A 14325-nucleotide genomic window follows, 5' to 3' on the forward strand; every position below is an offset into this window, starting at 1 on the left:
CTCGCCAAGCCTGTGCAGAGACGCGAGTCATCTGTGGACACACTGTGACCAGCGGGTGTTAGGGACTCTAGACTTGACCACGTCTTCTCGTTTGAGATGAACTAGGTGAGGCGGGGACAATACAATGCATGCTAAGATATGCTAGCGCTGCACGCAATTATTGTGCAGCAGTTCATGGCGTCGATATGAGAGTCAGCACCTGTCGTGGAAAAACACGTGCAGCGAACTCCCCCCATTTTCGCCGGGCATCCTGGCGAAAACAGCAGCAATGGCGGCTTCGCGCATGCGTAGTAGGGTTACTGAAAAAAAAAGTTACATACTCCAAATTTTCATAGCACCATATCAAGCACTTTTCATTCTGAGTATTTTACACCTTTGAACCTCCTATATCCAATTTTTCAGTTATTTCTACTAATTAATTGATAAATTACACATCTGAGTTTTCTTATTTAGCATCAAGCACGAGTTTGCATTCTGAGAATTTTACACCTATGAACCCCCTTTTCCAAATTTTCGTTTCTTTAATTCATCAATTAATTACAATGATGTCATTAACGTCATCCCCTATCAAACACCAATCAACCATCAATCATTACAACCACATATTACCATGATACGATGTTTTTTACGAAGCCCCGATTATTTCCGATACGCTGTGCCACTCCTAGGACGCCGACAATTTTCCGGACGAACGAGCTATATAATTAATAAAAAAAAATGCAGGCACGTCAGCATTCCTGTCGCCGGACAAAGCTCCTCAACGATGCATACATAACTCGAGGTGTGGCACAACGGCCGTCGGAAATTCACCAAAGTACCGAGTCATATGCGTAGTGCGCTCATCACTTTTGAGCGGAACACGACGGCATCAAAAACTTCCGAGTTACCAATGTCGGTTGCTGAACCCTCATCTAACGCAGATGCTAGACACTGCCTCAAAATCGACGTAAAAACTTGTCTTTGAACGTTACGTCCGAGTAACCCCCCGGTCTAAGTAGCAGATCTTTAAAACTGCCGCCTCAGCAGTCTCTTGACATCCCCACAACCTCCGAGTGCGGCGACACTCCAGAGTTATCGAGCTCGCTTACTGCGCGAGTCTTCCGCATATGCTCTCTAGCCTTCTCTAGCGCAATTCGAAGGACAGCTTCTCTGCTTCGGGGGTCCGACCTAAGCCTTGAGCTTTTTTCCTACATGTCCCTATTCTCATTTCTATTTAGGTGCTTAGCGTTCAGTCGGAAGCGAAGTAATACCGCTACATATCTTGATGTCATTGGCCCGGTCGCGGTCTGCTCGAAGACGCCGAAGCGCCTGTCCGCAGTTTGTCTCACCGTCGGAAGATGGCGCCACCGGCGTTGTCCCAAGGTACGCACTGTCGCAACAACAGAAGCGGGTGGTTGCGGTCGCCGGTCGGTTGCCTCGCACGCACGATGGCGGCGCGCTTTTTTCTTTTGCACACAGCAGGTACAAGAGGTCACCGCACAAGAGCGAAAGCCTTTCTGTACGACAAAGGGCGCTGCTAGTTAGCGAGCAAACGCGTAACAAATGACAGAGTAAACTTGTGCAGAGTGATGCCGCGATCACCGTGGCCGCGATAGTGCGCCAGTTACTGTATTGCTCATCAATGGCAGCCGCCATGGCTACACCGCGCGGGAATGAGTCATATGAATCGCCGCCATCCTCCTCTCTCGCGGTGTCGAACTACTTTCCGCTGCGCAGGCGTTCGGCGCAAGGCGGCGCTGCAGCTGGAAACGCTAACGCGCACGGCACTGGTAATACCGGTAGTCCCTGAAAGATTACAGTGGCAATCTAGTGTGTCAGCCAATACGGTGATTACTTGTATAAGCAGAGTTAATTCGGGGACCGCTACACGTTAGACTTATAACGGGGCACTGACCCGCATACTGGAGTTAACACAGGCCAATGGCGTAGTGTCGCTTCAGGAGCGAAGGCTAATGATGTTGGACAAATGATCAACAATTTAACGACCTGCCCTGCGGAAACAAGGACAGAAAAATTGACGCTGCAACCAGATCTCCATGTTCCACTTTTCGGCGCCGCTATAAATACAATCATTATGCAATCATTTTACACTGGAACCATAATGCGACCGACTGTCCTTGCGAACCACAAGGTCCCGTGTACAGCAGCTGTTGCTACCTATCGGTCAGAACTCGCGGTGCGTTTATTACACCGCTGAACAGTTAACAAAATCAGTTCTTGATATCTGGCGATGCTAAACAAGCCAGAAGCATTGAGTCTTCTATTTGCTGCTAAGTTTTTTATTGAAGTCCATAAAAGCGTTAGTAGCGAAAAACTTTCCATAATGGACGAAATGTGTGTGACGGTTACTGTAGAGTGTAGATCCGAGCTGTATCCGACTACAGTTTCAGCCTCAGCCATAATGAGTAGTTAGTAATTAGAGCTCTCGGATGCCGCGGCAGCCTCATTTCGATTGACGCCAAATTCAAGGCACCCGTGTACTGTCAGTGCACGTTTAAGAACCGCAAATGGTCGAATTTAATGAGGAAATGGCCAATACTGCGTATTCGTAACTCAAGTACCATGAAACCACCCTGTGTAGAACATCGCATCGCGCCTAAAATCACCAGAATATAAAATGCACGCTTTGGCGTCTACGGCTCGTCTTACGCAACGGACTTCTGTAGCTTGACTTGCTTTTGTACACAAACACTGCTCACCAAGTAAAGCTCAGTATGAAAAATTTTCTGTGATGTTTTATTTTACGTGCTATTGGTTAGTTAATTAAGTACAATACGTAACAACCAGCGTAAAATCTTCAGTTACATTTGAAAAGAGCACGAAAGAAGAGTTCTTGCTTAATTTTACTCGAACCAATCATACGAACTTGTTATGACCGCGACTCCCAGCGCAACCGCGACTGATGTTTACCGCGTTCCATGAACTTTTGCAGCCGACTGCACACCTTCCCGAAACGACCGTGGTGAACACACACATCCCTACGTTTGACAATTTAGGCTTCAGTCTACACAGCCATCTATATACGACACACCTTGTGGAACGCCGAAAACGGCTATACTTCTCGTCTGGCATCTAGAGTGCTGAAGGCAGTATACAGAGCGAAGAATAATACCATAATGCTGAAACTCCCATTACAGGGCAGCACTACCAAACGAAATTCCGGATCAATCCATCGACAATACTGGCGAAGGAGCGGAACAAACCACTTTACTGTAATCGCCCAGCGGATACGTACTGTACAGGTGCACCAAAGTAAAACGGAGCACGCAAGCAGTAACCGAACAGGATAAAACTGCATGCCAAAGCTCTATCAGCAGATGCGCAGCAAAAAGCGAGAGCGTCGGCATATCCGGCTGACCAAACTATGTTGTGATGCTCACCTTATCGGCAGCCCGTGCGCATGCTACAGCTAGCGATTCGGCGGCGCCCCTCGGCGGCATGGCGCTTTCCGCTTCGTCACGAATGGCACCACTGTCAGTCTGCGTGACTGCCCGTCGCCGTTAAATTTCGATGGCATTTACCTAATCGATCTAGCACCGTTTATCAACTTGAGAGCAATAAAGTTGCCATCGAGAGCAGCGCGAACCAGTGCGGTCATGGAGATTGAAAGTGGTGGTTCTCGTGACGCATGCAGCCACGCCGCCGAATTGCACCAGCTTGGTTTTGAAACATAAGGTGGGTCAGCCGGAAGTTCTAATGCATTGCAGCTATATTTAATAGAGCGGACAGTCTACGAGTGCAAGCACTCGTAGACTGTCTGCTCCTTTAAATACTTTAATAACGAGCCCCTATATATATATATATATATATATATATATATATATATATATATATATATATATATATATATATATATATATATATATATATATATAAGGCTTCGTCTGCAGATTTCGAGGGCTTTCGGCAAATATCACACCGAGCGCACCGTTTGGAGTAACAGTGTAAAGTCGATGAAAACGACTACGTAAAATGACTGTGTACAGCGGCTGAAGTACAAACTGGGAAGCAAAGTGTTAATGGGACACTGACGTCTACAGCAAGCTGTGAACTCTAAAGCATGGTCCTGGACGATTGAAAGTATTGTAGGCAACGTAAAATTTTATTCAGGTGCCGCCATTTCAGCTAGTGGTCACTAACACAATGTACACATTCCGTACGATATGATGCGAGCCTGTTAGTGCATGAAACTTGGAAAAGGGCATCTCATTGTTTACTGCGAGGAAAACAATTTTTCATCCTTGGATTTATCGTAAAGAATAAAGTATGGTTGTTTTATGCTCGCAGAGAAATGAAGTACGCTGATACAATAACCTATTTATAGTTTATACGAGCCAACTACAGTGGGGATACTGAAAGTTGACTGTACTGAGTGGCTGGCCGTTCTCGTAGCTTCCGCACGGACACCAGACGTCTTCTCCGAGGCGAAAATGCATGGAGGAAGGAAACAGCTAAGGAGAGGCCCTTGCCATTTCCAATGCAATGGAGAAAGTGTGGCGGAAGTGACGTCAAAATTTAGGGTTAGTCAAGTCGTGCCATTAACAACGGCATCACTGTTGCTATGAAAACTCGGGCCACTAGCAACAGCGTTCCAAGGGCCCAAGGTACGTGAGCGTCGCGGAGATAGAAAATGCGGAGGGTAAAGGAGGAGGAGAGGCATAGCAGCGTCCGGTCGCGGCCGCGTCAGCTTTAAAAAAGTGACGTCAGGGCCTCTCCTAAGTTGTTTCCTTCCTCCACGCGCAAAGGTCTTGATGGGGCTTGCACTGGTGGCGCGGCTCTATTCTGCACTCTGCAAACGCCCCAAGTAGTTTCTTTCATTTTTATTTATTCGTCTTTCATACACACACATATAAAATGGCAGCTGATGGTTAATATTGAAATGAATCACCAGGAATTTAAAAACGATTTATTTCCACTTTTATGTTCTTAAATTTCTGGTGGTTAATTTATATATATATATATATATATATATATATATATATATATATATATATATATATATATATATATATATATATATATATATATATATATATGCGGCAGCCGAAAACGCCTCGAGTTGCGCCAAACTGTGTGATTCATCCGCCATGCTACGGCCCGAGGGTACCGTGGTTGAAAGCCACAACGTGGGCAGGGCCCACGGTGTGGCCTTGCCCTACACGAAGGCAACACCATCTAGATAAGCTTATCGATGGATCGAACTTATTCCACATGAACCGACGCGTGCACCACTGCTAAGATATTCAGCAAAAATACGTTTCTTGCATTCAGCAATGGGAGCACATGTGGCACACAGCCAGATTTACGACAAATTAACGTGAAGATTAAAGAATCACAACTGGCGTGTAAATTTGGTGTATACCTCTGAAACCAACTTCCGTCTTCCCGTTTGCGTGTGACGTCACAAAAACTTTTAAAGACTGACGAAATTCGTCCGCCATGCTATACGGCCCGAAGGAACCGTGGTTTAAGTGTTATACGCCTTGCCCACGGTGTGGCCTTGCCCTACACGAAGGCAACACAATCTAGATAAGTTTATCGATGAATCGAACTTGTTCCACATGACCCGACGTGCATTACTGCTAAGACATTCAGCAAAAATACGTTTCTTGCATTCAGCAATGTGCCACACAGCCAGATTTACGACAAATGAACGTAAAGATTAAAGAATCACAACACGCGTGTAAATGTGGTGTATACCTCTGAAAGCAACTTCCGTCTTTCAGTTTGCGTGTGACGTCACAAAAACTTTTAAAGCCCGCATCGTATACACAACACAACCTGAAAGCTTAAAAAGTCAGCACTTTTTATGACTTGTGAGGTCTCAGCAAAACTCCTTCGTTTAAAAAGGCTCCTAAAAGGCTTCCTCACTATTCATAAATGCACCAAACTGCACAACCTACACTCACGCCACACTGACCGGAATTAAGGCTAATAACGTTATGTCGCCTTGAAAAAAAAAGAATGAAAGACAGCCTCCCATCCCTTTCAGCGCAATCATTAATTAACATCAACTAAGAAAATGAGCCTTCGCAAAACAGGCTCACAACAAAACGCTCCAAAATCTGCCCGGTAAAGCAGGCACTAACAGACTGGTGAAGTGTTACACAACCGCTCGGCAAAGCTAATGCTGAATGGGGATTCGAGGGACACATTCAGGGAGGGCAGCAACAACGAGCCGCTTGCGTAGACTGAATACGCCTGCGCCAACGCTCAGCCGACTCCACTTCCGCCCACGGGCTCCTCCCACATCGCAAAGACCAGCGCGAGAGGAAAAAACCCAAATCGCAACGCAGCCGGTTCTCCGCCGGCGCAGTTCGCCTCACCGTCCAAGGATGGCGTCAGGAGCGCCGCCTCAGCCAGAGCGACGTCGCCACCAGCAGCAGGGAAGGGAGCTCGGTCGCCTCACTCACATGCATCGACGGAAGGTCGCGCCGTGCTTGTTTTTACACGCTGCAGCTCACAAAGTCGGGAATACGTTTCTCTCGAACATAAAAGGCGCCGCAGGGCGCTAGAGGCGAGCAAACAATGCCACCGGTATAAACCCGTAACCTGGCATTTGTGCGCCTATCGCAACAACTGCGCACTAATGGCGGCCGCCATAGCTACAGCGGGTGAATGAGCCACGTGCGGTGTCGCCGCCTTCCTCCTCCCCTTTTGCACGGCCGGACTATTTTCTGTCGCGATGGCGTTCGGTGTGAGGCGGCGCGGCAGCTGGAAACTTTAACCCGTACGTACCACAAGGGGAGCTTGTGACGGGTGCGCCGGTTTCGGCCAATGCTGTTACTGCTCAGGGACCAAGCTAACGTTCGTGCGTGATCGCCGCTGGATACTACGTGAGCTACTAACGGAACGCGGACTGTATAACATAACGCTTGAATACAGCAGCCGAAATAGTAAAACTTTGAGCTCCGGCAGAGAGTTTGAGATTTTACAATAAGGGCCAATAATTATGTAACCACTGTTTGTCGAACGAAACTTGCCGATGTATCCACATTTACGCAGATAGACGTGTGGCGGATCGCGGCAGAGTAATATGACATTTTTGAAAGCGCTAAAACATGGAGGAAGAACACAGGGACAAGCGCTAATTAAACCAGTCCGGTGTAGCGCTCGACCCCGTCTATTCTTTACTCGTCCGTGTTGTTTTAGCGATTTAACAAAAATGCCTTACGTAGATGCAAACGCCAACTAGCGCGCGAGAACGCAAGGTCAAAACAAGGTCACGCAGTGCCGCCGCGTCAACCGACTTCTCGTTCAGCGAAGAAACATATTAAACAACCTGAAATTTAATGAGTTATCATCTAGCACAACAACAACAAACTGGCGACGCTAGACATTCTAGTCTGCGTATACAAATCGTCAATAGCAAGTTTATAAAGGGTGACCCCATCGGTCATTGAGAATAGCGGGGCGCCAGTGTCCATACCCAAATGCTACGTTGAGAGGGGGAACGATGCCGTTAATGTAGCACTATACCGTTAGTGTTCCCTATGCGCATCGACCTTATTCCAGAACTTCCACGTAATTGTGTGCAGACTTTCCCGGTCAGCCTTACACAAACACCGCAGACATAGGAATTTGTTCGCTTTTGCTCGTAAACAATGTGGATGACCAAAACCTAATTACAGCCAATTTTATCCGATACTCGCCAATATATCACCTATTCGCAAGTACCGCTCGTGAATGTCAAAATTCAATCAACGCTGACAGTTTACGAAGCGCTAAGCAACAAGCACAGAATTAAAAGACGAAAATTTAATGCGAGCACCACTTGTCGGGATATAGAGCTTTTATTTGAAAAAGCGGGAGAGTTTTGTAGCACGGGTAGCCAACACGGCGCACCACCGGGCCGACTTCGACGAAGCGCGGAAGTCTGGTCAAGGTGCTGAAAACAGTGGATGGTCCCATTCGAACGCCGGGCGAAGACGGAGAAGCATGCAGGCTTCCGAGCAAAAAAGAGGTCCGCGCTTCGAAGCAGCCGCAAATCGACACCCGGCCGTGAGCCCGGCTAAGGGCGAACGAAGCCCTCGGGCGAATATCGGGAACCTTTCAAGACAAGCTCTCTGCTCCCTTTATCCCGCATTTCTCCTTTTATATGTTATCTGGTTTCTCTCATTTCCAATGATGTGTCACTGTTAAGAACAAACGTTAGTATCAACGCGGAACACATTCTTTTGACGCTCCTGCGTGCACGGTCACGCCGCCCGAACGACTGTACGCGGAGTACAGAAGGAAAGCAGTGCGGCCAGCCGCTTCGTTCCGTGGCGCTGACTGGATTGTGAGATAGCGACTAACGTACAGGAAGAAAGGAATAATATAAACACAAGGCATTGCCGGATTGGAGAAGCGGAGCGCGCGCCGCCGCTGCTCTCGGCATGGTGAAGGCCGCTATTATAGAAAAATGTCAGCGCTTCGGTGCGAAAGCCCTGCTTCGTACGGTAAAATGCAACCAAAAATATTTTCGCTTGCATGAATGACCTTGACTAACCTCGCTTAGCAACAGTCAACTCATAATCAGCCATATAAGCGTGCCCCTGCCTACGAAGGGTCCTCAGGGTGACATTTTTACCTTTGAAATATTTCACTTCGAATATCAATACCAACTACAAGATATGCCGCCCTTACACGAAATCTCGCTGACATCAGCAGTCACGCTGTGTAGCGATAACACGTTTTCGCGTGTCCACTCGGTTAGCCATGCCACTTGATCGGGACCCTCGTCCCAAAATATCGCCCATCGCGGAATAGCGCTCGTCACACATGCACCCCCCCCCCCCTTTTTTTTAAACAAGATAGTTGTGTACAGTATCGAGCATTATTATCGTAAAGGCAGATGGAACGCAACCGCAATGTGCAACAAAGCTCAGAAACAAAGACCATTTTCTCATTTGTTGCGAAGAGTACGCGACGCAAGCAAATACCACGGGATGATCGGGTAGCTTTCTAGCAAGCAAAAAACCGGTCACACTTGTCTAGAGAGCGCTTGAACTGTGATGCGTGGAGGAAATAAAGCGAAATTCTAAAGCAGAAATCAACTTTCACTGATAACTTACGCTCGAGCGCAGCAGAACTGACCTGTACACGGCACAGGGACAAGTTCTTTGTCGATTACAAAACGTCTTCGATAATAATGCATTTGCCCCACTGCAGGCCATCAGAGCGTGCGAGTGTGACTCGACCTTATGCTGAAGGCAAGCGACAGGAAAACGATGCAGGACAGCCAGCGATATATGTATATGTCGCACGGGAACGTTCCAGCGCGTTTTGAGTAACGCGTGAAATTACTTGCCTAGTTATTCAAATGACTGTTCAACAAGGATCACGAACAAGAAAGAGAACGACGTTGCAATCTGCTGAAATAAAGGATGCAAAACTGCTCAGAGCAGCGTATCGCAACTTCAGAACTACTTGCTACACTCATTCGGGCGAAGTTAAATACACAAGGTGGACTGCACTGATTTTGCCTCAGCCAGCCCACTACAGCGCCCATTCACAGGCCAGGGCGGATCCCGTGACCACAAAAGGAACTTTCGATAGCGCCGGCATCGATTAGCATTTAAGCTAGCAGGAATTTCCGCATGACCATACTGGCGGCCGCACACGAAGACCCTCATATGCTTTTTATTTAAAAGCTACCTCCAGAGGAAAATAAAAGAATTGCCAGCCGCTTAGTTCTGCTATGCCAGGATATACGTAGCGTGAGCTTGTCGACCGTTGTTGTTGTGGCTGTATGAAAAAGGAAAAGAAAATGCACGGGCCTGCTACTGGCTCTGTAGCTGAGCCACCTCCGCTGCCTCGTGCAAACAGAAGACAGAGAAGAGAGAAAAGAAAGAGGGAAAGAAAGACGCGCGCCGCAGCAACAGCCGTCGTCCACCACCGAAGCGGTGGCGGGTGCAATGACGACCTACAACAGATAAAAATTCGGTGGCAGGCTAGCCCCCGCCGCAAGCGTGTCTCTCCGCATTTATACGCACGACGAAATCTCCTCGCGCATGCGCAGTAGCGCGCCAGTTGCGCGACAAACGCCTGTGTGCGAGCGCCGATCAGCTAACACCGGTGGTTTACGAACGCTGGTCTACGAACTACGAGCTAAGAACGCCGAACTACTGTGTCATAGGCACTGTTGCTCTCCCTTTGTCTCTCTCTCTCTCTCGCTCGACACACCCCGGTATAACACTTTAGCTACGTGGAACGCGACAGCGTCTTCCCCTTCTTTCATCCATGCTACAAACGCCGGTGTGCGAGCGCCGGTCAGCGAACACCGGTGATTTACGAATACCGGTCTACGAACGACGAGCTAGGAACGCCAAACTACTCTGTCATGGACGCGGTTGCTCTCCCTTTGTCTCTCTCTCTCAACGCTTTAGCTACGTAAGGCGGAGAGGTGTCGTTGGCAGACGTCGCGCGATTGATTAGGTCATGCGCCCTTAGCACGATTGAGCCTGCTAAGCTGTCACACGCTTCCCTCCATTTCTTTTGCAGCATTCAGACTGTTGTAAAGCACTCCATCGCTTCCGTGGGCACAGCTACCCGTCACTTCGTGATCAACAGGCGCTGACGCGGTAAGTCGATGCAGCTCCCGCAAACATGATAGTCCGCTACAGCCCCTATCAGACGACAACAGTTAGGGAAGATGACATATCTGTTTAGACGCGACTCACGGCCACCATAGCTGCGGCGGCGGCGGGTCGGACCAACACGCCAACACCTTCTAGAGAATGTCCGCGCGGCACAAACACTAGAGGGCGCTATGGCTCGCACACAAAAAGCTAGCCGGAAATCGATTCGCAAGGCCCTCCTCCTTTCCCTTCACGCCAGCTTCAATCGACGGCTCTTCTTCAAGTGTTTTATGCTACCAGCGATAAACAGCTTCCCACAGGTCATTGCAATTATACCAAAGCTATCTGATAATTGCCTCACACGCTGCCTGCGCACATAAACTGAACTTAAAGAAGACGAGAGGGTCCCAATTGAAACATATATTTCTGGGGGATTTTATTGCGAAAGCAATACTACACCAGGTTTCGGGCCTTCAGCGTAGTGTTGTCCGGTAGTTACGCTTTACACCACGTGACTACGGACGTCATACCAGCGCGAGAGCTACCAAGTCGATCGCCTCAGCGTTGCGTGGCTCGTAGCCACGCCGGGCGTTTCGCGCTTCTCCCACTAGGTGCGCTGTTGTCTAAAGGGCCAACCACATGGAGCGAACTTTGCGAACTTCATGCGGCGCGACGGAACGCCGACGCACCGTCACCGTGCCGAACCACATGCAGCGAAAAACTGATGGCGTTGGCAGCGTCGGCGCCCGAGTGAGAAAACGCACGACCTGGGATCGATTCAACAACGCACTTTTCACACTAAATGACATTTCAAGAGCAACACATAAAATAGGCAGCGTCTCAAATTGCGCCCGACAGCGCTTTTATACTGCCTCCGAGTGTACTTCCGACGCCGTAGCAACAGCGTACTGCTGGCGCGTCTCTCTGAAGCAGAGTTTTGGCCAGTGTTGAGCGGAACGTTGAAAACGCTCCCGCTTCAGCTGTATCGTCAGAGTAGGCAAAAGCAAAATCGCAACGCTTACAGCACCTTTCGCAGGACCTTACCAAAGCAGTACGACAGTGCTGTGCCGTGCGCTGCTCCCTAGTCGTCGCTAGGCCTATTTTGTTTCGCATCGATGGTACAGTACTACATGAAACGGCGCTATGAAATTCCTTCGTGCTATAGTAAATGGTTTACTCATAGAACTGCCTAACTCCCAATCACATTCTCTAACAATAAAAGCAAAATAACTTCGGCTCCACTTTTTAGCGGAGGCGGCGTGCTAGCGGACCGGAGCAGCCGTGCTGCAACGGCGGCAGCTGGTTGTGAGCAGAACCTTGCTTGAATCGCAGCTGTCGCTTTTATATCAGCCACTCGGTACGGCTCAGCGATCCTCGGGAAGGATTCAGTATTGACATTTCGCTTATTATTTGCGGGAACAACAAACTTTAGCACACTTTTCTAAACTTTTGCGTATCGTCGGTGCGCACGACTCGGAGCTGCAGCCGGCGCGGAGCGGCAGCAAGTGCTGTCATCTCACGGTGGTCGCGCCCAGGAGCGGCCGTTCGCCTGGCCGCAGGCGAAAATATTTGGCCCGGCTTGATAGCCGGCGAACGGCCGCCGGGCAGCAGTTCGCAAGGTTTTCCGCGGGAAAATCGCTCCATGGTGTTGTCTTCCATTTCTGCATTTCGCCTCTCTTCTCCCCGGTAGAGGAGGGCAGGTTGCGCTGTATAAAGCATGCCATTTCAGTGGCAGTTCATCATGCTGTCTGAGAAGCAGAGGGAGAAGGCGGCTCGCCAGTGCGAAGCCAAGAAACGACAGCGAGCTACGGAGACAGAGGAACAACGTGAACAGCGTCGAGCCAGACGTCGTGCACAAGATGGGCTCGGCGAATGCGTGCTTCTTCTCAATCCACCGAAGCAGATTGCTTTCGCAATCTCCTAGACTTAACTACAGCTAAGCCACTGTGAAAGTTTTGTAGCGAAACGTTCAATACGTTACCCTTGAGCATTTCGCCGGTGCCTGAAAAAGAGCGGCGATGCCTGAAAGAGCATCCCGCTGCATAGCAACCGGTTTTGCTAACTTGGGTCTCTCCTTTCATGTGGGAGGATAACATTAGAATCAGCCTGCCATGACATTTGAATTCACGTAACCCCTAAGCCACGCAGGCACATTAATATGGCTTAGTTAAAGCGGGGCTTTATATGTGGGCTGGTAGCCTACGCTACCACAGAGTCACGAATAGTCAACTGAGCCTACGCTATCGTATCATACTCTTAAAGACAGGGCATAAGTGTGAACTATAATTTTACAGCGAAAGGTACACATGCTTCCCTTGAGCATTTCGCCGGTGCCTGAAAGAGCGTCCTGTTGTTTAGCAACCGGTTTCGCCAATTCGGGTCTCTCCTTTCATGTGGAAGGGCGCATTAGAATTAGCCTTCCATGACATTTGAGCTCACGTTACCCCTATGCTAAAGCTCACTTTACCTATGCCACGCAGGCAATTCGGTGCGTTCAACGGAACGCTGGTTGTGTTCGATGCAACGCTCGGTCGCACGCAGCCAAAGCTGTCCCTCCACATTCGGTTCAGCAGCGTTGAACCCCTATAATTTTGTTTAACGAAAAAGAAAATGTCCTTTGGCATCTGCATGCACCCAGATACGAATTACCTTTTAAGTAAAAGTGAAGTAACTGGCTGCGCTCATCGCGGCATTAAGCCGCGATGATCCGAACCACCACATGGTTCGGATCCGAACCACCACATCCGAACCACCGCTTGGCCGAACCACATGACAGCGTTTCTTCGGCGCCGCGTCAGCGTCTCGGCTATCAGCATCGTCGGAGGCGTAATTCTCGCCCTTGAAGCGAGGCGAGGTAGAAAGACGCAGGTATCCGGCGGTGCCATATCTCAGCGTCAACGCCGGAAATGATTCGCAGGTGAGGACCAATGACAAGACACGCATGGGCAGCTGCAGCCCACGCCGCCACAGGCAAGTATATCTATAAACGTTGGCCACAGGCGCAACTCGCTCCCGCGGAAGAGAGCTCCTCGTTCCCGTCGTCGCTGAATAGGACAATCTTAGCTACGGATGGGGGACAATTTTTCAAACTTTCAGGATTTCCCTATGCCTTTACGCCGTCATGTGTTTGGTCGCCCTCTCTGGCGCGCGTCGAGCGACGACGCTCATAGACGAGACACAACGTCGAAGAAACGCTGCCATGTGGTCGGGCCTTTATTCGAACGACGTATATACCTCTCGCTAACGCCTCTCACTGCATCAGGGACAGATACGCCTTCACACTCCTTTCGTTTCAGCTTTGCACAGAATTGGGGGCGTAGTCCGCGGACGTAAACACGGTAGAAACGCAGCTGTAATATAACCGATTTCTTCCAGTACAGTTAGGGTGAAGTTTACTTTTCCACCACCTCAGCTAACACAGAAATATCAAAGGTTGAACGCCGGTGTGCACTCGATCATGCATATCAGTAAACGGTAAAAGAAGAGGTGCGCAAGGAGTGGACCCCCTTTTATTTTTCGGACATAATGGGCTCATCAGACGTCTGGGGCCGTATTCCGAGTTTGCGTCGTTTTCAGAAGTGTCGATACTTCCCTGACCTCGAGTAACTTGATTGACGGAAACACCGGAACCGGATGTCAGTTTCACTTCCAGTTCCGATGTTTCCACCAATTAGACGACTGGAGTTGGGGAGATAACAATTCTGAAAACGTACTGACACTGCATGTGCTCTATACGCGAAAGGACGCAATGGCATACGCTAGC

General features: G+C 49.1%; 1 protein-coding gene across 8 annotated transcripts in view; it reads right to left on the reverse strand.

Moving 5' to 3' along the window:
• The window catches only part of egg (SET domain bifurcated histone lysine methyltransferase eggless), a 159562-nt gene that overhangs the window by 51307 nt on the left and 93930 nt on the right, over positions 1-14325 (reverse strand). The window contains exon 1 of one of the 8 annotated variants that reach the window (XM_084601779.1): positions 6327-6627. The exons of the other annotated variants lie outside the window; for them this stretch is intronic. The gene's annotated coding sequence lies outside the window, so the exon portion shown is untranslated. Of the gene's footprint in view, positions 1-6326; positions 6628-14325 lie in introns of those variants that run through there. 8 annotated transcript variants of the gene reach the window in all.

The sequence above is a fragment of the Amblyomma maculatum genome, chromosome 4 (assembly GCF_055883805.1).
Source record: "Amblyomma maculatum isolate TAMU_Amacu chromosome 4, ASM5588380v1, whole genome shotgun sequence".
Lineage (NCBI taxonomy): Eukaryota > Metazoa > Arthropoda > Arachnida > Ixodida > Ixodidae > Amblyomma > Amblyomma maculatum.